This window comes from Neofelis nebulosa, chromosome 2 (assembly GCF_028018385.1).
Source record: "Neofelis nebulosa isolate mNeoNeb1 chromosome 2, mNeoNeb1.pri, whole genome shotgun sequence".
NCBI lineage: Eukaryota > Metazoa > Chordata > Mammalia > Carnivora > Felidae > Neofelis > Neofelis nebulosa.
The window spans coordinates 175,702,092-175,728,434 of NC_080783.1; the positions used below are offsets into that span (position 1 = coordinate 175,702,092).

At 43.3% G+C, this 26,343-nt stretch overlaps 1 protein-coding gene across 20 annotated transcripts in view; it reads left to right on the forward strand.

The window, feature by feature from the left end:
* Window positions 1–26,343, forward strand: part of DAB1 (DAB adaptor protein 1) — a 1,141,854-nt gene that overhangs the window by 791,283 nt on the left and 324,228 nt on the right. Inside the window, exon 1 of one of the 20 annotated variants that reach the window (XM_058717249.1) lies at window positions 6,456–6,581. The exons of the other annotated variants lie outside the window; for them this stretch is intronic. The gene's annotated coding sequence lies outside the window, so the exon portion shown is untranslated. Of the gene's footprint in view, window positions 1–6,455; window positions 6,582–26,343 lie in introns of those variants that run through there. 20 annotated transcript variants of the gene reach the window in all.

Consider the following 26,343-nt stretch of genomic DNA (forward strand, 5'->3'; position numbering starts at 1 on the left):
GCTGAAAAAGTCTTTATAGGCCATTTAATCTGATAACTTGTCTCTGTCTAGCTGTTTTCCTGTTATATAAGACAGCTGAGGCCCAGGAGGGCAGAGGGGATTCCCAAGGTTTCCCAGCTAGAAAATGTCAGTGTAGGGCCAGTAACCAAGGTCTCTTGTCCCAATTTGGCTCTAGACCACATGTTTGATGGTTCATCTTTTGATTTTAAATAATTTCCCATGCTACTGATGTTATAATTTTGGAGTCTAGATTTGGGCTAGCTCTTCAGTACTCTCCTAGAAATATACTTGGCATTCACCATTGAGATGATTTTCTCCCCATCTGCAAAGTTGGGGCAGTGTTGGTTTCTCTCGGGCCCTTTCCCTTAATGCTGGCCCTGGGCACACCCCATGGCTATGGACCCACTGAGAAGTTTCTCCTCCCTTCAGCAATCGGTGCCTCTGAGACATATTTAAATCAGGAAAGGAATCAAAATAGACCCAAAATGGCCAGCGGGAAAACTGCTGAGGAAATAGGATCTGAATCCTTACAAGGCACTTTCTTAGGAAATGTCCTTTTACTATAAATAGGAATGGATATTCAATTTTAGCCCCCCTTTAAAAAAAAAAAAAAAAAACCTCTCAAGAACTGAAATTAGATTTGAGGCTGATGGGATGAATATAGGGTGGGGTGATTCTGTGCTGTGCTAAGACACGTCTGAAAGTTTGGAGCAGCTGGTGCAGTAGAACAGCTGAGCCACAAACAAATATCAGCTGATTTGAGCACTTCTTATTTCTAGATGCCCTGGTTTGTTAACTGTAGCGTTTGGCTCACTTGGAAGCTCTCTTCCCGAAGCCCCTCAGCGTCTCATCCCACTGTACCACTGACGAGCTGTGTAGCCTTGGGCAACTTGTTCCTCTTTTGGGCCTCAGTGTCCTGCATCCTAACACAGAAGCAGTAGCTAATACTTAGGAAGAGCTTATAATGTGCCAAGCACTGTCCATGGATCATCTCGTTGGTTTGCACAACACCACCCTGGTGGGGGAGCTATTATACCCCCAATTGTATGAGGAAACTGAACAGTAAAAATTGAGGCACAGTTGGCCCACCGATCCCCATTAAACAGGGCATTTGGAAACTTGTTCTGGGAGAAACCTCTTGGGGCCTCCATCCCTCCTACTTTGAATCGGGAACTGCTGTATATTATAGGTGCCCCCCCTTTCCACACACCTTTTCCATCACCGACCCTGGCCATCGCATCCTCTGTTAGCTTCAGGGGAGAATGTGACTGGGATTCTGGATTCTGGATGTGCATTTCTCTGGAGAGTGTGTCCAAGGTTTTCATCAGTCTCAAGTGGATGTGTCACCTCCAAAAGTTTAAGAACCACTGACTTGGATGTTAAAGTCACTAGCACAACAAACCGATGACAACCCACCATTTCAAGACAAGGAAATAGATCCACTTTGCTTATGAATGAATAAACTTTCAAAAGCTCATGGTGATTGCTTTTTAATGACCTAAGCAAATATCTTGAAGTTGTGAAACCACATTGGAAATTCATTGTAAAGATATTTACCAAAGAAACAAAAAAAAGTAACCTGTCTGGTGAGTTACACTGTGCTTAGTCCAAATATTTCACCACTGTGCCTTTTCACTGAAACCTTTCGAAGAACTTGGAAACAGCTTCTCATATTACTTATTCAGAGATGGCGATAGACACCATAACAGGAAAAGATAAAGGATTGCACGTGTGTGGCATGTGTGTGTTTATGTGTTTGTGTGCATGTGCATACATACATTTTGGGTGGTTCATCCGTTCAGTTAAACATAAATAAAATTTGGTGTGTTGTAGTTGACGTCTTTGAGGAAGTATAGGTATTACCCCCCGCCCCCCTTGGTAAACTGCAGTAGGTATTATATTAGTTGTTGAATGTTAACAGTAATAAATGATGACTGGCTCACACATTTATTGAGTACATATGATGTTAGGCTTTCTTTTAAGGACTCCACATAGATTACTATAATGATGAGAGCTGCTGTTTAAAGTAGATACAGAGCTACTCTGTCCATTTTACAGATGAGAGTATAGAGGTAGAGCCAGGCCAGAATATGTCCAATTAATTCTGATGGCAGGTGTCTAATATGGAGCAAATTAATGTATTCATGCTTTGGCTTAACTTCAAGACTGTTGCCGCTTTCTGCAAGGTCCAAGGTGAAGGAATCAAACATTGATTAACTGCCTAATACGGGACAAGCGTCTTTACATATGTTATTGGTTCTTCAATACTATCCCATGCATATATTTATCATGGCTCTTCTCTGATTATTGTATCATTACCTGCATGACTTCCTCTTTGGTGATTTTTTGCTTTGGTAACAAGCCACCCCCACATTTCAGTAGTTATCCAGGCTGTCTGCAGCTCTGCTTAGCTCTTTTCCAAGAGTCTTTTAATTTTAGGAACCCAGGCTCTGGGAGCAGCCTCCCGTGAGCCATGTGATCCTCATGGCAGAGGTCTGAAATGTGAAGTCTGTTCAGTTCAGAACAACATAAGTGCATTTAAAGTTGTATAAGTGCATTTAAAGTTTCTGCACCTTATGTCCACTCCTATTCCATTGGCCAGACCTAGTCACATGGCCAAACTCGACAATGGGGCAGGGAATGTTCTTCATCTCTCTTGAGGTGCAAAAGGTGTGGCTGAATACATATCTCATTGGGAGGGATACAGGTAGTTGGGAACCATAGTTCTGTGTACCACCTTCAAGTGTTCCTGGAGCTCTGTTTTTATTCAAGAGAAAACTAAAGCCTAGAGATGCTGCGTACATGCACGATAACATGATTATGTGATTTGAACTCGTCTTTCTATTTCATGTATATGCTCTTTCCCCACCTGGTTTCTAACATCATGTCTTTCTGCTCTGAAACATATACTTGGTTCTTGGGACCTGCTGAGCTTTATGTAATTTACCAGAACAGTGTGTACGTTCACGTGTCTGTGACTTAGTACGTGATGTTATGTGTGTAGTTGCATTTTTTCTTCCTATGCTTGTAAATGCTCATTTCTTTCTGAGAACTCATGACCTCGGAAAGCACTGTTTCTTCGAGGCTGCTTTGGGAGCTCTCTGTCACTGTTCCATGATGTCCTCTGCTACCACGTAATGCTGGTCCCTCTGCATTTGAGTTGTGTGGGGACTTTTCTCTTCTCCTGACTAGACTAGGCGTTTCTGGGAGATGGGGAGAGCAGCTGCTTTTTACTGAGGGATCCCTACAATGCGTACAGGAAAGGTGTTCTAACTGTGCATTGGGATAGTAATGATAATGATAAGAAATGAAGTTTTTGTACACAAGAATGGCACTTGCCATCATACGGTCAGTAATCTTGCACTTCGTGTGCACGTCAGGTCAGCTGGATTTAAATCACTCCGGAACAAAGGGCCTGGGAAATCAGTCCCCTATCATGACTCGCATGTCTTCCATCTACACGTTATTCTTTCTTTAAAAACTCAGCAATTTTTCAACAGTGTGTTTCCAAAGTGATTTTTATCCCTCCATTTTCAGGTATAAAATAGGCTCCAATTATTCTCTTTAATTAAGTGGTTTTATTTTATTAATTGTTTCTAACTTACAGAATTCCCTAGAGACCCTTTACATGTTTCCAGATGAAGCCGGGAAGAAAAGCATATTAATTATACACACAAACTCCTTTTGGCGAATTAAGCATGATGCACAGTGAACATGAAATGACTGGCCCTCCTGAGCTATCAATCTTGTCATTAGTGATGGCTTGTATCAGTAGTATTGACATGGGCTTGTCCAAATTGGATTCTGCAAAGAGTCATTTTAATTTTGCACAAATGTAAGAAGACAAAGTAGTTTGAATCCCATTTTTTTAACCCTCTCTTTTGCTGAGTGCCTGGAGCGTCTCTGTTTGTAATATCAATGAAGTATTTTATAGCGCTCTAGTGTTTGTAAAACACCAAATGTTACCTGAACATGCTACAAGACAACCCCGGGAGATAGCTGAGTTTCACAGGAGAAGAATTGAGCCTTTGTACTTAAAGTCTGTGCCTCAAATCAAACCAGCCAGAGTGCCTTTTGAGTTACTAGTATAGTTGTTAACATCTCTGAGCAGGGATATGGGTTGAGTTATGCCTGAGCCCCTTTCTTAATCATTTTCTGTGGACAACTAAAAGGAAATTCAGATATGTGTATATTGTTAATTCAGCAAGCATTGTTTGGGTACCTCTTATGTTCTAAGATGTGCCAATGAGAATATATAACATTTTTTAACAATGCACTGTGTGCCAGGCACAGTTCACTGAGCATTGGCTCAGTGAATCTTCATAGCGACCCTCTGAGGTTAGTAGGGGCATTATTGTTCTCAAAGTGCAATTGAGGCAGAGAGAGATTAACATGTCAGAGGTGGGATTCACATCTGGAAGTTGGGCCCTGGAGGCCAGGCTCTTAACTCTCCACCTTACTTCTTCCCCAGCTATGGGATCCTTCTTTAAAGATGCATATGGTCTACTGTGGTAGGCAGTCAAAATGTCAGAGCAACATTCTAATTTGCTATGGTAGCTGTATGACAGTGTCATGGAAGATGATCTCCAGTCCTCCCAAGAAGCATGGATACATGGCTCGAGGAACCTCACTGGTCAACGCTAAGCTTCGGTTCTCTAAACTGCAATGATTGCAAAGCACATGACATTCCCAGGACTTCTTTCTCTCTGAAAGGAGCTTCTTGTGGTGCTTAGAATACGCTAGGGAAACTGCTCACTTTCTGACTTAAAGAGAGAATTCCTTGGGTTGATGGTCTAGATTTCTGATGAATCACAAGTCATTCTTTGAGCCCCTACTGTGGAATGGAAGGAAAAGTCCTTGTTCTTATGGGCTTCCCAGGCAGGGGGGATTGATATGATATCAACAAAGCCAGAAAGCAATAGTTGAAATTTATTGAGGACTTTTTATATGTCATTTACTGTTCTAAGTTCTTTCCACAACTTTTTATTGTAACTACATTTAAAGTAGGCATTTCACCGGCATTCTGCAGGGAGTTGAGACTGGGCATGTTTTAAGTGAGGTATCCTCTTTAAGGACAAAGTCTTTCCTCCAGATAAAATGTTGAGATGATTGAGTTTTGCTGTCTTTAAAAAGACCATATTGTTCCACAGTATTCATGGGATATTTACTACGTGCTAAATAGTTTTCTGTGTCCAAAGGATACAACAGTGGAGAGACTAAGCTCCCAGCTCTCAAAATGAACCTTACATTTTATTGGAGGCAGATAGACAATAACTAAAATTTAGTGAATCCAGTACTGCATGGTGACAAGTGCAATGGAGAAAAAGTAGCAAGGGCGGCGACTGGGAGTGGGGTTGCAGTTTCAAATAGTGTGCTCAGGCAGGATCCACGTGCACGTTTATGGAGGTTTAATTAAAAATCTAGTCACCACCACCACTTCTGCTTAATGCCTATTGTTTATCTTCATTGCCTTCATAAAATTCGTAGGTACGGAGCTTCTCCTAACAGGGGCTTGCCTACCTCTCCAGACTCATTCCATATCACTTTCCCATAAACGATGCTTCAGCACCATTGATCCACCTACACTTCCTGGAGAACGCCACATCCTTTCGTCTTCATGCCGCCGTGTGTGTGTGCTATTGCCTATGCTGGCAGCACATGGCCGCTTCATCTGGGAAGCTTGTAGGAACTCACTCCCCAGTATACCACTGTGTTTCACACCACCGTTATTTTATTTCACACTATGCTGAGGTTGTCTGCGTGTGGGTGTCCCCCTTAAGTAGGCTGTGATTTCTTCCATCAGGAAATGATTTTACTTTGTAAGTGTTTAATAGATGTGGAAGGAAGGAAAGTACATAGATAAGTAGAAAGGAGGAGGAAAGGATAGGAAGATAATCCAGAAGGAAGCTAGGAAATGAGGGAGGGAGTTGCGAAGAAAGGGAGGAAGGAAAAAGGAGGAGGAGGAAGGGGGAGGGAGAAGGAAGACATGAGAGTTCTTGGATCAGGCATGACAAGATCAGAATTGTATTTTAGAGACATTAATCTGGGCATTGTGGGGAGAGAGATGTTTAATCCCAGCACTCATCTGCCCCATGTTAGCAGATCTTTTAAAGTTTTATTCTTTGGGTCGGTAAGACGGAGTTTTCCATGGCCCCTACGACTTAACTCTGCTAATAGAAGAAGGGAAGGCAGGGTTGAAGGAGGAATATGCCTCTACAAACTTCTCTCACCCGCCCCCCCCCGCCCCGTACTGTGATGAATCATGGAAGTCTGATTGAAAATTCTAATCACAGCTTTGCTGTCCTTCAGACCCCAGCCGTTGACAGTTGATTCACTCCTTTTCATGCCTGCTGCCCCTCTCTAGTTATGGTAGCTCTTATGCATGAGTCTATCATTAGCAGACAAAGCATGATGGATTGGCTAGGGTTCCCTTCATCCTTAGAACCTGGGAAATGCTTCTTTTTTCCGACTCTCAGGGCCCATGTGAGACATCGTCATGAATGAAAGAAGAAAGTAATACAATATTGGATGTGCCTGTTTGCTGCCACTGTTTAGAAAGAGAATGATGCATTATGGGGAATGTAAGTATATGGCGTGCATCCCACCCCCACCCCCAACCCAGCAGCAACTGATGCAGAAAACCATCGATCCCAATCAATGACCAAACTGAGTCTGGCAGTTTCATTGAAGATGCCCCGCCCCTTTGAAAATCAGTGTAGTCAACAATTTCTAAAATTGATTCTCAAAAAGAAAAATCAGCCCACATGAAGTCTTCGGATTTTTAAATGACATAAGATGCAAAGGGATTAGGATTGATTGATTTTTATCATGGAAGCGGGTTCACAACTGTTCTCAAATCTGTGGTCTCCCTGGATATGAAGCTATGAATGTCAGCCAGATACTAGTTTATTTTATTTTTAATTTGATTCTTGGGCCCTGAGTCTGTATTTAATGTTTCAGTGAGCAAAACAGTTAGGTTTGGCTCCAGTGAAAGATTGATAGAAGCGATTTTCAGATGTGGAATCAAAACAGAGTGGAAAAAAAAAAAGTCACGTTTCAATAAAATGCAGTACTTGGAGGCATCATGTGGTCTCATAATAAATGAATTCATGGCACAAAGTTGACACATCTTGAAGGAGAATTTCTTTTAAAAATTTGAGGTGATTCGTTTTTATGATTAACTGTGGTAAAAACAATTACTAGAGAATTTTTAAATGAAAGGAAAAGCTTTGAGGTGTTTATAGATAACACCCGATTGCCTTCATTTTTATACTTTGCCTCATGCAAGCTATGAAGTTGTGTGTTTGTGAAGTTTGGCTGAAGGGCTCTGGAGCTCCGGGGGTGCTCATTCATCCCGGGCTTCATCTGTTATTTATCGTTTGCAAAAGGGAGCATCCGTAGTGAGAGGTCCACTGGCTTTGGACTCAGACCTGGGTGTGAATAACTCGGCGTGACCTCAAGCAGGTCACCTCACTTCCTGGTGTCTCCCTTTTTGTTCCTTAAATTGTGACAAAATGAAATAGAAATGAATGCTGAGCATCCAGCATAGCATATACTCAGTAAAGGGTAAAAACAACAACAACAACAACAACAACAACAAACAACAACAACAAAAAACAATGGCAAACATACAGTGTATTCATTTTGCCAACACTGATGGGTATTTACTGTATAGTCTATTTGAAACTCTGTACTTGTTGTTTATACAAAGGCTAGTCATGAATCTCAAGGGTCTTATAATTCAGAGAGGAGATACATGGGTATATAGGGATGGAAAACCATAGGCAGAATAGGCTAGAAGACAGAGTATCTTTCTTCTTCACCTTGTAATCTAGGGGAGTGCCTGGTTCATGTGAAGCACTTAGAAAATACCTACTGAATAAATGGGGTCGAAAATACAAGGAATTGGAAGGTAAAAATAACCACAACAGAAAACCAAAACCCTGTGTATTAGTTCTTCCTGTGTAGTTCCTTTCTTAGGGTTCTCCAGAGAAGCAGAACCAAAAGGATGTGTGTATATATAGGGAGAGATTTATTATAAGGAATTGGCTCATGCAGTTATAGTCTAGCAAGTCCAAAATTTGCAGTGTTGGCCAGCATGCTGGATATCCAGGAGAGCCAATGGTGCAGACGAAGTCGGAAGGCCATCTGCTGGAGAATCCTCTCTTGCTTGGGGAATCTGGTCTTTTTGCTGTAACTAGGCCTTCGACTTATTGGGTGAGGCCCACCCACATTATGGAGGACAATCTGCTTACTCAAAGTTCACCAATTTAAATGTTAATCTCATCCAAAAACACCCTCCAAGTTGACATATAAAATTAACCATCATACCCTGGAAGTAATTAATTTTAAACAGATGCATCAAAAAAGCTCTAAGTTACTAGAATGTCTGAGTTTAAATCTTCCTCCTTCAGTTTCTATTTGTGTTATCTTTGGGCAAATTATGTAATTCCATGCCTTGGTTTCTTTGCCTCTAAAATGGAGGTAATACTCGTGCCTGCTCCACAGAATGGTTGTGAAACTTAAATGCAACATTGCAAGGTATTATGAGTGCTCCATATCCCAGAGCTGCTGTTGTTAGTAAACCCTAATCAAGCCTAGACCCTTCATGTTCTTAAAAAACGTTATTTTAGGCAGAAGTATTTTTAGATTAGCATCAACATGTTTTATGTTGCCATTTAAGTATTGTTTGTCATCCACTGTGCTGAAGTCCTTTACATGCATTTCCTGATGTAATCTTGATCAGGAGCATGACATTAGGTATATTATTGTGCCTCTTTCTAGATGACACATGGAGGCTTAGAGGGGTTAAATGATTTACTCCATGTCATACACAGAGGAGTGGAATGGGTCTCCATCAGAATTTTCCTAGTTCATTTCCACCTCACCATGTCTGTGTTGTTGGATCGGACAGAGTCAACCGGGCCTAGGGTTGCTTCCTCCTTGCATTTGGCAATACGTCCTTTTAGGAGTTCAAATTTGATAGTTTCCATTCCATGCATAGGCACCGCAGGTACTCACATTTTACACTTAGCTTTGATTCTCTCTCTACTTTGCTTCATTTCCTTTTTGATTGCTGCTAGACCCCCTAGAAAATGACAGGTGCAAAACATGCCACGTTTTATGTGCTAGGTGGCCAAGTAGTTATTTCTGAGTAGGGAGAAATGACAAATAGGCACGTGTAGGTTTTTATACAAGCTCAGTGTCAGCAGACTGGGCTCTTTGCAGCTGAATGGCCCCATGAAAGTCAATGATGGCCTTAGCTGAGTTCTGCTTGTTTTTACTCACACCAGGGGTCTAGTAAAACTCAAGTTGGTCCCTGCTCTGGGAAAATCACATAAGAAGGTGTGTGTGTGTGTGTGTGTGTGTGTGTGTGTGTGTGTGTGTGTGTTATATAATGTTTGTTCATATGTGCATATGCATGACCCTTTAGCCTGTTTCCTGCCTACGTTAACAGCTAACTGTTATCTTTATCCTTGTTATCACTTTATATAACTGGCATGCAGGATTCCTGGCAATACCTTAGTGGGCTCTTGTCTTTTATGCCTCTGGATGCCTGAGCTCTTCTTTTCTTGAACGTTCAAATCCCTCCTTTATCTGCCTGATGAACTCCTACTTATGCTTCAAAACCCGATTTAGGTATCAGGCCCTGTGAATAATGCCCTGCCTTTCCTTTGTGCCTCCAAATGAATTCCTTTCTCTTTGGTGACTCCCCTTGGACTTACTAATACCTCTGTTGTTGTCCTTACAATGCTACAATATAATTATTTCTGAGCACGGAGCCTGGAAAATGTAATGGTTAAGGGAGCAGTATTTGGAGTCTGAAAAATTGCAGTTTGGGTCTCAGATCTGCTGTCTACTAATTTTTGAAAGTTGAACAAGTGATAACATCTTTGTGAAGCCCAGTTTTGTCATTTGTAGACTGCAGATCATAGTGCATCTGTCTCTTCATAACATTAAGAAGATAAACATGAAGCAGCCAGCACGGCACCCAGACCATGGTGGGTGTACAGGAAGTGGGGTGCTGGTGTGATCACCTCAGTACGCTGTCTGTTCTGCCTCATTCTGGCTCTGTGAGGTCAGGGGCCTTGGTCTGTGTATTTCTGTATCTCTGGCTCCTGGCATGCTCAGGAAATCTCTAGGAAAGGCTAAGTGAGATAATTCCATAGAATCAGTTTACAAACCCACAGGCTGTGGTTTGCAAAGTTTACCAGAATCATCCACTGAGAGGCCTTTCATTCTACCTCAGTGTTAGTGCGTGTGACTGCAGCAGATATTTTCCTTTGAAGGCACCTGATGCCAGATGTTTTGACTTTGTGTGGAGTCACCTGGAATTTGGGACTTACTTCTCTTTCATTCCCAAGGTCATTGTCCCTTTTTAGTGCCAGTCAGAGGTAGAGGCATGCTTTTGATTGGCTCAGCCAGGCAGGAACTTAGAGCTACTGCCTCTTTCCTGGAGAAGCATCCAACAGAGGTGATCTGAGTACAAAGAAAACTTATTCCCTCAGGTCTCCGATTGTGCTTTTCCTGTGTACATTTCACCGAACACTTAACACAGTCAAACAAGCATTAGCATGTGGCTGGTTATTACACAGCCTTGAACCTACGGGAGACATCAGCTCTATCGATGGATGATAATGGCAATCAGGGAAGTCGTACTGAGTGATGGAATCAAACAGATCTGTGTTCACATCCCAGCTGTGCCCCTTGGAAGCTGGTGGGACCTAATGTCCATCCTTAACCTCTCTGTGCCTCACTGTCCCCACCAATGAAAAGAACGTCAGACTCATGAACATGGTTACATGACTTGATAGATGCTTCGCAGATCACAAGAGTCTGTGTGGTAAATTCTCCATCGAGGATAGCCAGCCAGGGCAGTGGTTCAGGATGATGTGCCAGCATGGGCTAAGAGAAAGAGAACTGGGCTCTTGGCGATGTGGCTGTTTAAGGAGTTAGGTCCATTTGTAAATACCCAGGCTAGTTCCACTGGTGTACTAGCGTGGAGACGAAGTATTCTCTGTCTGTCATTTCTTGCCCATGAATAACTGCGTCTAAGGATAGCTACGTGATGGTGAGATTCCACAGACATAATTGTTGAGGAAAAGAGGCTTCAGTCAGTATTTTAGTCGTAAAAGTGTATCCCTATGTGGTGACCCTTGGACAAAGTACAGATAGATGTAATTCATTTTTGTTCATACCTTTTATTTTTGTTTCCCCTTGGGAGGGAAAATCCTCCCTGTCCTCTGAAAGTAGCTGATGCAAAGCTCCTGTGCAGTGACTGAAGTAATGCATGTTGCTTTTTCCTGGAAGGGCCTAAGTGGTAGACTATATGTTAATCATCAGTCCTGAAAGGTGTCATTTAGCAGCGGGGGAAATATGTTACTCTGTGCATTAATGGAAAAGAGATTATTTTCAAACATTTCAAAGCCCTGAGGACCCTCTTCAAGGAATTTCCTTTTTTTTTCTCCCTCTTACCCATTTAGAGAAAAGGTGCCACAGCTTTCCATGATTTAGAAATAGGGCTTTAAGTCGAGCGGAGGAAGCTTAATGTCAGAAAATTAAAGGCAGAATGTGTGATGCTCAGGCGGTGTGGGTGCTGCTGTAGCCTCATGCACAGAATCCTGGCACATGAGACAAAAACTGGTTTCACCCAAAATGTGGTGGTTATTTTACAAAAGCAAGGTCAGGGAGGGATCACTGCTGACGTGTGATGGTTTGGGATGGAAGATAGATATCTCAGAGCATGAAAGAGAAGTGAAAACAAAGAAAAGTTTCAGAGGACCCAGGGTCATGGATAAAGAGGCTTGAAGGGTGCAAGGCATTTGGGTCGTTCGAATGATGGGGAGGGTCCGGACCGCTTACCCAGAACTGGAGGGGCTGAAGGTTTTCTTTTCCAGGTGGGAAGGAAACGGGTCTGAGTTTTATGTTGGCTCTCGTGGACTTTCTTACAGCTGGCTGGACTGACCTCTGCCTCTGGGGGCTGGGGAACAGTGTTGTGGAAGAATGCAGGGGCTTGGCCAAGGGCAGCAGCTGTGGTTTCTTCTCTGGAGAACTTTAGAATGTTACTGGAGAGAGAAAAGAACCCAAACCACTGGTAACTAAAAGATGCATTTGCAGAGGAAAAGAGCCAAGTGACATGGGTCAGGTTTGCAGAACTGGTTTAAGTTGGGCAGGAAGGAGAGAGTTGTCTGCAAATCAGATATGAGAAGACACCGTGGAGAAGGCATATTTGCATAGGGGGAGAAAGGTATTCAAGTTGGTTTCCTTGGGAATTTGCTGGTTTTTGTTCTTGGCTCTGGCCAGGGGAGTGATGTGGGGAAAGGTATGTCACCTCCCTGGGCCTCAACTCCTTCACCCACACAGGAAGCTGATGAAGACTATGCTCCGTGTACTTTCGAGCTACCTGAGGTAGGGACATCTGGGTGGCTCAGTCAGTTGAGCATCCAACTTCGACTCAGGTCATGATCTCGCAGTTTGTGAGTTCGAGCCCCACACCAGACTCAGTGCTGTGAGCGCAGAACCCACTTCAGACCCTCTGTCTCCCTCTCTGCCCCTCCCTGCTTGTACTCTCTCAAAAATAAAAATAAAAACATTAAAAAAAAAAAGAGTTTACATGAGGCAATAGTTACAAGATACACAGTCCTGGGGCTGACACATTAAATATCAGTTCCTACTTCACAGCTACCCTTCAAGCATTTTGCCACCACTTTCTTTCTTTCTTTCTTTTTTCTAAGTTTATTTATTTATTTTTGAGAGTGAGTGAGCGAACAAGCATATAAGTGGGCGAAGGGCAGAAAGAGGGAGAGAGAGACTGGAAGAGACAACTGAAGTAGGCTCCAGCCTGTGGGCTGTCATCACAGAGCCTGATGTGGGGCTCAAACTCCCAAACAGTGAGGTCATGACTTGAGCTGGAGTCTGCGCTGAACCCACTGAGCCACCCGGGTGCCGGCTTCTCTTGGAAGCCTTGGATCAGGGGTCTCCTCCTACAGGTAGAGTCTCCTTTCACCTTCTAAACCTGGACACAACTGCCCCATTGTCAGCTCTCTCTCTAGCCCCTCCACAGCTATTTTAGCCCTGTAGCAGTTGGGCAGACTTCTTAATGTATTGGTGGCCTGTTTCCTACAGCAGACAGTGACCTTCGAGGGGGTGGGGGGCAGGGAAAAGTCTGTACCCATCTCTAGCAACTTGCCCAGCACGGGGGCAACACTCGGTAAATGTTGAAAGTGTCCGCTTGTCTCCCTTAGGCTCTTTTGATTTGTCATTTGGGGTGAATTTATTTTCCTGTGCTCCCCCTGAATACCCTTGCAGCTTGCTACAGGTAATGGGGATCAAAGGGCCAGATGCTCCATCTAAGAGGGAATCTGGGAAACTTTCAAGTTCAGTTCGTTTCCTTGGGGTTAGATTGGAAGCCAGGAAGTTTTGATGTGGTATCTGAGGAGTCAGGGAGCCCCGAAGCCCATCCGTGGACAGCAGTGTGGTAACCCCCTCACTTTACCCTGCATCCCTTGTTTACCTGAAGCTTTTTTTTTTTTTTTTAACATTTATTTATTTTTGAGACAGAGAGAGACAGAGCATGAACAGGGGAGGGGCAGAGAGAAAGGGAGACACAGAATCTGAAACAGGCTGCAGGCTCTGAGCAGTCAGCACAGAGCCCGACACGGGGCTCGAACTCACGGACTGTGAGATCATGACCTGAGCCGAAGTCGGATGCTTAACCGACCAAGCCACCCAGGCGCCCCCTGAAGCTTGTTTTTATGGGAACTTAGCGGCAGTAGGACTGGGAAAGCAGATCTGATCTGATACTTAAAAAAAATACAGCTTAAAACCAAGTGAGGATAGGCCTTTTTGGTTAGCTATGCTATTTTTGTCTTTCATTAGTGCTGATAATTAGCAGAATTAAGAATGGACCTTTAAATTATGGTGTAGACAACAAAACATCTCTAGGAATGAAATTACCATTCAGCTTACATTTTCAGTGAGATCTTGAAATCAACTGAAATAAAATGAGTCTGAAGAATGTGTTGATGCTGGGGGATCTGAACTCCAGAGCCAAAGTGGATCATTGAAATAATGATAAAAATCATGGTGATGACCATTATCTCATTCACTTGTGTAGCAAATTAGGGTTTATGAGGCTGTTTCATAGCAATAGAATCTTAGCAAATTGGAACAGGAAGAGATCATAGAAATCATTTAATGCAACCTATTCGTCTCATGAGTGAGGGAACCGATTTATTGTTGTGGGTTTAAAACTGCTTCAGACGTCTGGAAAAGTGCAAGTACTGTTACTTCAGAACAGCTTTCCCAGGGTGGTCTTGTATTTCATGACACACATCTCTTACACATCAGTTTGAACCTGGCCATTTATATTTTCCATCCAAGTACTGAAAACTGAAGCATGAAAAGCAGCCGGGGATCTTGTTTTAACTGAGCTGTATAATTGACACACCACATTGTATTAGTTTCAGGAGTACAACCTAACGATTTGATGTACAGAAACATTGTGAAATGATCACCACAACTGGTTTAGCTAACATCCACCACCACTCAGAAGTGTTTGCTTGTGGTGAGAACTTTAAAGGCAGACTCGCTTAGCAACTTGCGACTGTATGATACATTGTTCTTGTCTAGAGTTTCCATGCTGTATCTTACATCCCTAGGACTTAGTTATAACAGTAAGTTTGGGAGCACCTGGGTGGCTCAGTCAGTTAAGGGCCCAACTTTGGGTCAGCTCATGATCTCACAGTTTGCAGGTTCAAGCCCCACATCGGGTTCTGTGCTAACAGCTCAGAGCCTGGAGCCTGCTTCAGATTGTGTCTCCCTCTCTCTCTGCTCCTCCTCCCTCTCTCTCTCTCTCTCTCTGTCTCTCTCTCTCTCTCTGTCTCTCTCTCAAAAATAAACATTAAAATAGAATAACAGTAAGTTTGTAACTTGTGACTATCTTCCTCCATTTTGCCCATTATTCCTGCAGTACCGGGGGGTGGGGGGGGAGTCAGGGATTAAAGTTTGGGGGCGCCTGGATGGCTCAGTGGGTTAAGCATCCAACTTCAGCCTAGATCATGACCTCACCGTTCCTGAGTTCGAGCTCCATGTCGTAGGGCTCTGTGCTGACGGCTGGGAGCCTGGAGCCTGTTTCAGATCCTGTGACTCCATCTCTCTGCCCCTCCCCTGCTCACACTCTGTCTCTCTCTGTCTCAAAAATAAATAAACGTTAAAAAAAATTTTTTTTTTTAAGATGAGGAATGTTTGGGCCGTGTTGATGCAGTGGAGTGGATTTTGTCCCTGTCCTGCTGACCCCGGGTCCCCTCCTGGTTTGCATATCTTGTCTTTGTTAACAGCTTGACCTGCTCAGAGAGGCCTTATCTACCTTTAACTGAACTAGTCCCCACCTTTCTGCCTGCCCTGTCACTCTCTCTCCTTACCCTGTTTGATGCTGTCCCTCCACCACTACCTGATGTTCTAGAAGGTATATTTTACTTGTGGGTTTTCTTCATCAGAACGTAAGCTTCTTGGACCTCTGTTTTGTTCACAGCTAGGATCCAAGCACCTGGCACAGCACAGCCACTCAATAAATACTTGTTAAATAATTGAATGAATAATTGAAGGAGGTAGATGGCATATATAGACAGTCTGAAGTAGAGACTAAAAAAACAAAAAAAAACAAAAGACAACTCACGATATTTTGAGGACTTGACATATGGGTGAGAAAAATGACCTCTTCACTTTTCTGTACCTTCCTTCAGCTTTTAATTCATTCACCCTTTGAGCAAATATTTCAGAGGGTGTCCAGTGCTCCACACATTGTTCCAGGTTATTGGGGAACTGCAGTGACAAAACAGACTAAAAATTCTTGGGGCGCCTGGGTGGCTCAGTCGGTTAAGCGGCCGACTTCGGCTCAGGTCATGATCTCACCGTCCGCGAGTTTGAGCCCCGCGTCGGGCTCTGTGCTGACAGCTCAGAGCCTGGAGCCCGTTTCAGATTCTGTGTCTCCCTCTCTCTCTGCCCCTCCCCTGTTCATGCTCTGTCTCTCTCTGTCTCAAAAATAAATAAATATTAAAAAAAAAAAAAAAACTGAAAAAAAAATTCTTATCCAAGGAGAGCTTCCTGTTCTGGGCCAGTACCTCTCCCAACCTAAGGGTTTTAATTTTTAAACAATGATGATAATGCCCACACCAGCCATGTTTCTCAAGTGCCTGCCAGTTCTTGACCTACAACAGTAGCTCAGCAAATGCTACTCTCCCCCCCCCCCCTCTCTTTTTTTTTTAATCAGTTATGCCCTAGAATGGCTCTTACTCTGTGGGGAGTAGGGTGCAATGCAAGTGGGAAAATGATGCAAGAGTTTTATCCCACACAGGGGCCCCCAGTAATTGCAGGGCCTGGTACATGATAACCGTCTCATCCCTGCTCATAAACAATGGTATGTCTTAATCATATTTTCCTCGTTAGGAAGGCGCCAGCTAATTACAGTTGTTTTTGCCTTAAGACTGAACTGCTGTTATGAAAATTCTTTCACTGAATCTTTTTTTCCCATTTGGTAGTTATGGAAGGTTGTAGAATATCCGAGTCAGATGACCGGACACTGGATGGCACTTAGATGTAAGGTCTTAGGGTTGGGATGCAGGATTAGCTCTGGAGAGGTGATGTTGCTGACCATGGACTTGCTGGGAGTGCTAGAGCCTGGAGAGGAGGCAGTGGCTTCTCTGTCACCTCTGCTGGCTCATGCTCACTCTTGAACCTTGGCGTTCTTTTTCTCAGAGGCAGTTATTAGTATTTTCGTTTTTCAGATGAAACTAAATGGAGGTTCAAATATGTTCTTCATTTATCCATAACCATTTACTAGTGATGTTCTATTTGCTACATCCTGAGCTATATGCTAAGTATTGTGCCTGGAGAGCACACGGTCTACACAGGTCCCCAGGTCCAGCCCAGTGCTACTTTCATTATATTCTGCCACGGTGTCGGGCATGTGACCCATCCAGAGTTCAAACTATATTATCACTAATATTATTATTAGTGATAATGAAAATAGTCCTCCTGAAAAAAGATGGGGCCTTAAAATAATACAGACATGCCAGGAACAGCAAGGTGGATAAGACCATCTGTGGTCGCTGTCCTCTTGGGGTAGTGCATGATAACAACAACAAACACCAACTGGTTTCTTCCCGTGAGGCTTCGTGCAAGGGGTTGTGTCATACACACTGTAAAATCCTAGCAAAGCTTTATGACGACTGTAGTGTTAATCCTGGTTTACAGATGACAAAACAAAGGCTTCGGTATCTTACGTAATTCACCCCAAGCCATGCAGCCTGTAGGTGGCACAGCTGGAAATTCACCCCAGGTCTGCATGTCCCGAAGCCTGATCTGGGTGAAGCATAGGTGTTCCTGGGAGGGCATTCCATCTTCATGGGATTACAAGCTGGGACAGAGAGGTCAGTGCACGATCTTATCATGAACCAGCTACATGTCTCTATACTTCTTTCAGTTGGAACTTTCTCTCACTCTCCCCTGGGTTCATTGGAGTGACCATGGGTGCCTTTTCATCTGAGAGGCTACTGGGGATGCCTAAACCCACACCACTTGAGCTAATTGTGTACAGTTTAGCATTCTCAAAGCGCTGACAGTCCTCCTTCAAACCAAGTGTGAAAGTTTTTAAATTAGCTTTCACAGTTTGATTCACAAGCAGCAAATGCAGAACGGCACAGGATTAATTTTTCCAACCATCACCACGATGGCATAGCTGAAGGCTATCTTAGCTCATTTCCTTTAACAGAGAAGAGGCTGGGCAGAGGCAGTGTTCTTAGGAGAATGAAGTTCTAGAAGAGATCTCAGGGCTCTGGTTACAAAACGAATCAGATATACAAATTCCATACTGTCAGCATGGAACCCCGGGTGTGGATAGTGGGAGCTTTGCAGTTGGATGGTCTTGGGTCTGCATCATGGTTCTGTCGATCTTGCAGTATGATGTTCTTGCACACTTGGAGTCTGAATTACCCTTCTTTAGCCTTAGTTCGCCTCATTGTAAAATGGGGATAACATTTCCAAATGTCTAAAAAGCTTCTGGTAAGGGTGAAATGATACGCCCTGTGTCACAGCTCAACATAGTGGCTGACGTATCAGAGGGATCTCAGTCAATCAGAGCTATTGTTATTAGTGTCCTCCTTGAACTTTGTTTTCCTTGCAAAACTTTTTCACTGTCTTAGGGAGTTTATTTCTTTAGGTAATGTTTATTGAGCAATTGCTATGTGCCATGTGCCATGCCTGGTGCTGGAGATAAAGAGATAACAAAACACAGTCCTACCATGAGGAGCTCTTCATACAGTGGCAGACATAAAAACATCCTTACAATACAGCACGGTAATTGTGATGATGGCACAAAGAAGGAGCTTCTGACCCACCTTGGAGGGAGAGGTAATAGAAAATGTTGGGGAAAAAAGCAGAGTTTCAAAATATATGTAGGAACCAGCCAGGTAAGATGGTTGGAAGTGAGTTCCAGGTAGAGGAAATAACCCACCACAAAGCAAAGAGGTGAGAAAAGCAAGGTTTACTGTGAGAAGTTCTAGATGGTTGCAAATGGTTGGAACAAATTGTGTATGAGCAAGTTAATTTAATCCTCCCTCAGTTTCCACACCTGTTGGTGGGCATACTGATGGTACCTGCCTTATAAGGCTGTTGCCAGGATAAAATGAGGCATATCAAGGAAAACACTTGGAATAATGCCTGGCACAAAGTACCCAGAGAATGTTCTCAACACTAAGTAGTTTTGAACAGTGTTCCATAGATGTCATTACCTCAGAGTTCCTAAGGGCTTTTATAATGTAGTGGGTTTTCTGTATCATTGAAAAGGGTTTCTTACACACAGCATTTCCCCCAAGCCTTTTTGACCATTGGATGGGTGAACATTTCTTTTTTGTGTTTTTTTTTTAATATTTATTTCTGAGAGAGAGAGAGAGAGAAAGAGAAAGAGAAAGAGAAAGAGAAAGAGAAAGAGAAAGAAAGAGAGAGAGAACACGAGCAGGAGAGGGGTAGAGAGAAGAGGGAGTCACAGAATCCGAAGCAGGCTCTGTGCTGTCAGCTCAAACTCATGACCTGTGAGATCATGACCTGAGCCAAAGTCAGATGCTTTACTGACTGAGCCACCCAAATGCCCCTTTATTCTTGCTAATAATCTTTCTCAGGAGTTTTGTACTCTAAGGTTTGGGAAATGCAGTGATTAGATTCATCAGATGAGATCTGTTTTCTTGTTCTAAAAGAAATTAACCTAGTTCAGAGTCTAATAGCACCCCTCCCCACCATAAATAATGAATGAATGAATTAATGAATGAATGAACGAATGAATGAATGGAAAATTAAGAGTTCTGGTTAGGGACCTGTTGTCTCTTGTATATGCCTTTGCTTAACATTTGAATTTAAAAATCACATTTTTTTGACTCACAGGGTTAGAACCTAAAGGATTAGAAGGGGTTTCCCTTTATTTTAATTGGTTTCTGGTATTCATGCCAAGCTAATAGTTTTTTTGATACAGGTATTTGCAGGCATGGAGTGGACAGTTGAAATATCCACAGTGCACAGAAGTAAGCCCTATGGCTTGTCTGCTTAGTACTGAAACCAAAGTTTGGTGGCAGATGATCTCCCAGCTTCCTCTGAGATGCACAGTAGTACATGAACCAGGCTGGCTCCGTCCATGTGAACAGAGGGAGGAACTGAAATGGAAGGGGCAGGTGGGGGGGTTTGGACGCAGGGATGCATCAGAGATACAGCACGGGAGTTAATAAGCAAATGCACGCTGATCAAACCACCCACGGCAGCATCTCTGCTCTGCACTTACCAGCTGTGTACCCTGGGGCAAGTTCCTGATTTCCAGGAGCCCCATTTCCTCGTTTCTAAAATGTGGGTGGAGGGCAGCAGTCACCTCATGGAGCTACTGAGGGTTACCGTGTGAAGCTCGGATGGTTTTACCTGGGCGTAGAAAGGGCTGCATGTCGGCAGCTGTGGCATTTCCTGGGCAGCTCCTTCAGCCTCTCCCAGCCTCCATTTCCCGTGATCTTCATGCCCAACATCCAGAACTGCTGAGGGGATGAAAAGAAGTAAAGCGAGTGACTCCGCCCGGAGGGACCTCCTAGTGCAGAGTTCAGGTGCTGGTTTCCTAGCTGTGAAGCCTTCCCCATCTTCCGTCTGTGCTTCTGCTGCCTCGGTACCCACTTAGGGTGGTTTTGAGGGCTCCCTGGTGCAGCTCGAGGCCGAGTGAGAGATTGACGGACTGACGCTCAGTAAATGTTAACTATTGTTACATACTGAGCCTGGCTGGCCAGATGTAGCCTGCACACGCAGCCTCTGAAGGAATGGAAGTAAATGTAGATTGTGTCTCCACGTGGCCTAGCAGACGGTTACAGTGGCTGCGTTTCCTCGGTGGCCGCAGGAATCAATACAGATGGCTGGCTGCCCAATCAATTCAAGTACAGTGTATCTGATAGACAGACTTTACGGGCCGTGACACACAGATGCGGAGGTTTTCCCGAGCCGCAGCGGCTGGATGGATTTTCACTGTTTGCTCCTCATTAGATCCAGGGTGCTTATTTTCCAACACAGAACGCATGCAAATTGACAACAGGCACATGCTTTTAAATGTAATCAAGAAGAATGAGCTGTGTACCAGCATTAATTTGCCTTAGTCCAATGTCAGGATTTCCAGAGTTTTATGATTCGTGTTTTTGTCTGGGGTCTCCTCTTTCTGGAGAAGGGCTTAGTCATGTAAGTGGTGTCTTAGCTCTTTTTCCCATTTTCAAATGAATCAAACCAGGGTAAATGTGCAATAGTGCCTGCTGTGCAAATCCCTTTCCACTGGGGGTAACTTGAAGGATACAAGGATTTTGCTTCTGCTCTCTGGCCTCTTCCAAACATGCCTGAGTGACCGGCGTTGAAATTTCCATCACGGGACAAATCCAGTGAATGAATCCCAAGCAACTTAGGCTCTGCTCTGTCTCCACTATCCCCGCAAAGCTCCAGAGCTCTGCCTCCCTGGTGTTCGCTTGAAAATTAATTAAGTGCTGCTTCAGAATAACATATCTTATTGCTTAAACATTAACACCTTTTGTCGACACTTGACTTTCTGGCACTCTGTGTCATTTCGTCATAACTAGATTGTAAGGACTGTGATAAGGGATCATGTGTTAATTTTTGCATTCAACATATACTTCTAATCATGATTTTTGAAAACTCCTATAGCATCTAATATAGCATCATGTATGTTCAGCAAATACTGGTTGGCCTTTGATTAAAAGGTGACTTTTAAAATGAGACTATTAATACTTTATACCAGCTCAATTAACGTGTCAGCCTGAAATCATTGGTCTGTAATCACTTCTTATTCCCACTTTACGTTCTTAAGTGTACCTTTAGAAATAGCAATCTAGTAATAAGAATGTAACAGAGTACTCTGTTAAAGGCTTTGAAAACGGTTTATTAAAGAAAGAAGTCTTATTTTTTTCCTAAGTCCATAGGAAGTGGGCAGGAAAATTATGGGGATGGACATGTGATGAATAGGGACAGTGTGTCAGGCTTCTCTCATTTGACCTTCACTCAGCAATAAACTATTCATTATCCCTGTTTGACAGATGGGGAAACTGAGGCTTAAAACATGTTAGTCATTGGGCCAAAATAATATAGCTTCTAAACACTTAGAGTTTATTAACTACTTGCAAAGACATATCTCATTTGTACCATTCAGTAGACTTATGTGGGCTTTCTTCGTGGCTTTATAGTTGAGATTATAAAGCCAAGAAGATTTGTCCAAGGCCCCTGCACCTGTCAGAAGCAAGACCATGACAAGCACACAGGACTGTGGACCCCCAAGACTGCGTTTGAGCAATATCACATTATCGTGCCCTGAATGATAGCTCTGTGAAGACTTACAGGCTTATATGGGATTCTAGCTTCCTATACAATGCTTAAGCAGAGCCAGATCCCATTCATGTGCTTAACTGGCTCCATTTGCCTCATAAGGTTATGTTAAGTATCAATCTATTTCTAATTCTTGAAAAGAAATTGTAAAAAGTAACTGAGCTTTATATCCAGATGCTCAGGTTCAGGCTACCAGATAGATACTGAGAAGGTCCCTGGAAGGACAGGATTGAAATGGTAAAGAAGGACGCATACCTGTTGTTTTTTTATATACCTACAGCCACCATCTACAGTGAACAAGGGGTCTTTGTTCCTGATTATATTACAGGAGTTAGGTTTTTCAGGTAAAACTGTCTTTTTTATAAATTGGGATGTAAGGAATGCAAGTAGGGAAGGGGATGGATAGAGAGGGAAAAGAGGAGGGAAAAAGCATGAACGGAAAGACCTTGGAATCCTGGAAGTTCCTGGGGCAGAGCGAATCTGGGTGCTCCTGATCTGTGGAGGGTACTCATGGCAGCCCAAGCATGTGAAGAAGCACTTTTTTCTTTCTCCACTCACTCACAAATTCATTAACACCTGCTCCTGCCACAGGCACTGTTCTAGGTGCTGAAGGTCCAACAGTACATCAAACAGTCTCTGTCATCGCATGGGGTTTACAGTGTAGTTGGGAAATTTGCACAATAAACAAAATTAACATGCAAGTTACATGGTATATTAAAAAGTTTTATGGGGGGAAAATAGGGGAGGCAGATCCAGAGCACAGGGGTGGGGTTTATAATTTTAAATAGGGAAATCATAAAAGGCTTCCTTCCCTCAGAAAGTGGCATTTGAGCAAATACTCCAAGGAAGGTATGGGTGCCTACTGTTACGATATCTGAGACCGAGGGAGCTGTATGCTCAAAGGGCAGGAGCATGTCCTGTGCATTTGAAGAGTGGCAAGACGCAAGAGTGCCTGGAACAGGGTAAGGGAGAAAGAAAACAGTAGCCAAGGAGGTCAGAGAAATTAAGGGAGTCAGGCAGGAAATTCATAGAGAGCTTTATAATATCCTAATAGAATCCAATGCTTTTGAAGATAAATTGTAGGGGAGCCTGAACAGAAACAGAGAATGCAGTGAGGAGTCATTGTGGTAACGAGCGAGAAAGCTGATGGTGGTTTGCAGCAGAGTGTTAGCTGTGCATTTGGTGAGAAGTTTGGATTCTAGATAGACTGGTTCAAGTGCTTTTTGAGTTTGTGCTTGTGTGCCAGGCCCTGAGACACAGGGCACTGAATAGTTGGAGAATCCACATCCTTTAGGAGTGAATTAACATGCACTCCGTTTGAGAATGCTCCTTCGAGAGACTGGTACCCTGGAGGAGAGGCAGTGCTGTGTTGGAGAAGGAGACAGGCCTTCGGGGCTCCAGTCCTGCCCCACCACGTGCTGGGAGGGGGACCTTGAGGAGCAGTCATTTAGCCTCTGAGTCTGTTTCCTTATCTGTAAAATGGGAGGATTATATCTATTTACTTGTGTACTTAACTACATGTATAAATAACAAATACGCATTGCTTGGGGAAATTCTCTTACTGAATTGGGTATACATAGAGAGGTAACGTCTAGAGACTTGATGTTATGATGAAGAGCTCAGACTCAGAAGCCGACCTCTCCCAACCATTATAACTATGTAATCATGGGCAAATTGCTTAACCCCTCCATGCCTCATTTGTAAAATGGAAAAGGTGAACCTACTTATTAAGACTGGTGTATGGATTAACTGGGTTAATATGTAAGCATGTAGAACAATGCCTGACATGTGGTAATTAAAACGAGTCCCTAGTGTTGTGGTGAGTTCCAAGGAAGTTGTTCAGAATATCTTTAGATCATTAGCATATTTGAGCAGCATTATCCCGGGACATTCTTTATTTCTATGTTTTCAGAATCCAAATTTTGCGTAAATGGCCAGTTTCAGTGGAACCAAATCCATGTATTTGGTTCTCTGTTTACTCATCCTGTACAGCCACAATCCCTCTTTAATTTCTTCTTGGATTAGTCATGTTTACCAACAGCTCCAAAAATAGATCCCAGCCTTCAGAAAGAAAACGACAATAGCTATAACAAGGTATTAGAGGCTGCATAAACTTGTCTTACTTGAAGTTAATGTGAAAAATGTGGGGGGAAAAATAACAAGGGGAAATTTCGAAAATTAGGCAATGATGTTTAACCAAAATGACATGTGCATCTCTGAATATAAATGCACAACTGCGTTAATGCCTTGCCGGCTGCCTGCCGTCCTGAGGTTTTATCACATCATAATGCAGTGATGAGGTATTTCTTTGCTTTTTTTAGTTTTTCCACTCGCAGATGCCAACAATGATTATTTGTAATTTCAGAAATAAAGATGCTCAAAAGCAACATCTGTGATTCCATATTTTTCTGTGGAATTCAGATTGTGCATCTTACTCCTCTCTGTAGCTGGGGAATATTTGCAGTCAAACATAATTCCTGTATACTTGATTTAGCTCTGGGCCAGACTGACTAAAAGGTTTTAAAACAGTGCCCATGCTCTCACCATCTACACTATGTGGATTCCCGACCTTTTAATCCCCATTTCCTTTAATACAAATAAAAGAGAGTTTATCAGTTGATTCAGATGAGTGGGAGTGTGCCATGTAAATTTCAAGGAATTATGCACTAAATTACAGTACCCATTTGGGTGCTTAAATATTATTCTCCACTACACAAACCTGGCATGGATTTTATTTTAAATGAAATGGCACACAGTGGCAGGCAATTATTTTTGTTACTGTATTTCCCATCCTGGCCTCCAGAACCTAAGGACAAAGGGAGGGGATGTTCATTCATAAGTTGCCCTCCTGAATTGTTCTCGAAGTGCAATTTAATCCTCATATCAAGCAAAGTCTAATGCTGTATTTGCCAGTAAAATAGTCATTTGCATTTTTTATTGACAATACAAATTGTGTTTAATCAGGCAGTCGGCGTGTTAGCATTTCCAAATGATTGAAGACCCAGTTTTGTTCAGACTACATCCCACTTTGGGTCAGATGTATTTTGTTCTTTTTAATTATCAGAGCACATAAAGTTGCTTTGGAATGCTGTGCTTTTTTTTTTTTTTTTTCTTAATTGTCCATGCCCCACATAGCTTGTCTCCAGAAGAAAGCCAGGAAGCCCTAAGTTCTTAAGTTTACACATTTACAGATGTCAGCCCAGCCTAGAAGAATAGTGAGAAAAGATTTGTACTGAGTAACTTATTGGATCGTTGAAAAGACTGTGGAGAAACGGACACAGTCCTGGACCACAGATCCCCAGGTGGTGGTTTGATTATCGTTACCAGAAAGACATGGTCAGTTTTCAGCTATGTGGTACCTCACCTCTCAGAGCTTCAGTTACGAACAGGAAGGACAACAGTCTCCCCTCACTTTCTTTAGGATTTTCATGAGGTTTTATCCTTTGAGAGGTAGCTTAGCTAAGCAGGGCGAGGAGCCTGGCTCCACTCTTCCTAGCTCGATGGCCTCAGGCAGGTTTACCGGTCCCTCCTTCACCATCCTCATCAGTATGGTGGGGACAGTAATAGCACCTGCTTCACAGGGCTGTTGTACGAGTTAATATATAGAAAGCTTAAGATAATGCCTGGCCTCTGGGAAGTGCTATTTATGATATTATCGTCATCATTCTTCGTATTAATAGTGTTTCCTCACAGGTTTATTGTGTGGATGAAATCAATTCATATTTGTAAAGTACAAGAAGCCCTGTAACACATGGTTTTATAACTATTTGCCGTTATTTTTATTATTGGTTATCTATCATTTATTAAGTGCTCACAGTATGAAAGGCATTAAGTCAGGGATTTTTGTAGCAACCCGTGAGGGACAGGGCATCCTCACTTCACTTTGCAGATGAGGACAAAGGCGGAGCAGCTAAGCCCCTCCCTGGGGAGGGAGGGAGCCCCAGGCAGGACCTGAGAACAAGGCGGCTGCCCTCTCACATCTGGGCTTCCTCAGTCCCCAGCTTGGAGTCCACTCCAGACGGGTGTCCTCTGAGCTGCATTCCAGGCCCTACCTCGTACAGGGCCACACAGTTTCATCTTCCCTGCACATTCGCCACAGTGACCTTGGCCGGGCCTCACTACCTCACTCACACCCACCAGGACAGCTGCCCCTTGGCCTGCTTGTCACGACTTCTCGGCAACAGGAACCCAAGGCCCGTGGACCTGTTACTATTTTCTTTTCCTCTGCAAAGACCTGGCCCAGCTATGTCACCCTTCGCTACCTCCTGGAGCCCCGTCTTTGTCCTATTGTTCCCAGCCCGATGCGCGGTGCCCAGGATGCGGTATCAGGATTCTCGTTTGTTTCGGAGTAGACATTCGGTGATAATTGAAAATACCAAATTTGTTTACGTTGGTCCACATAGACAAAAGATTGTAATCATAGCAAACATTTTTTGAGAGTTTGCT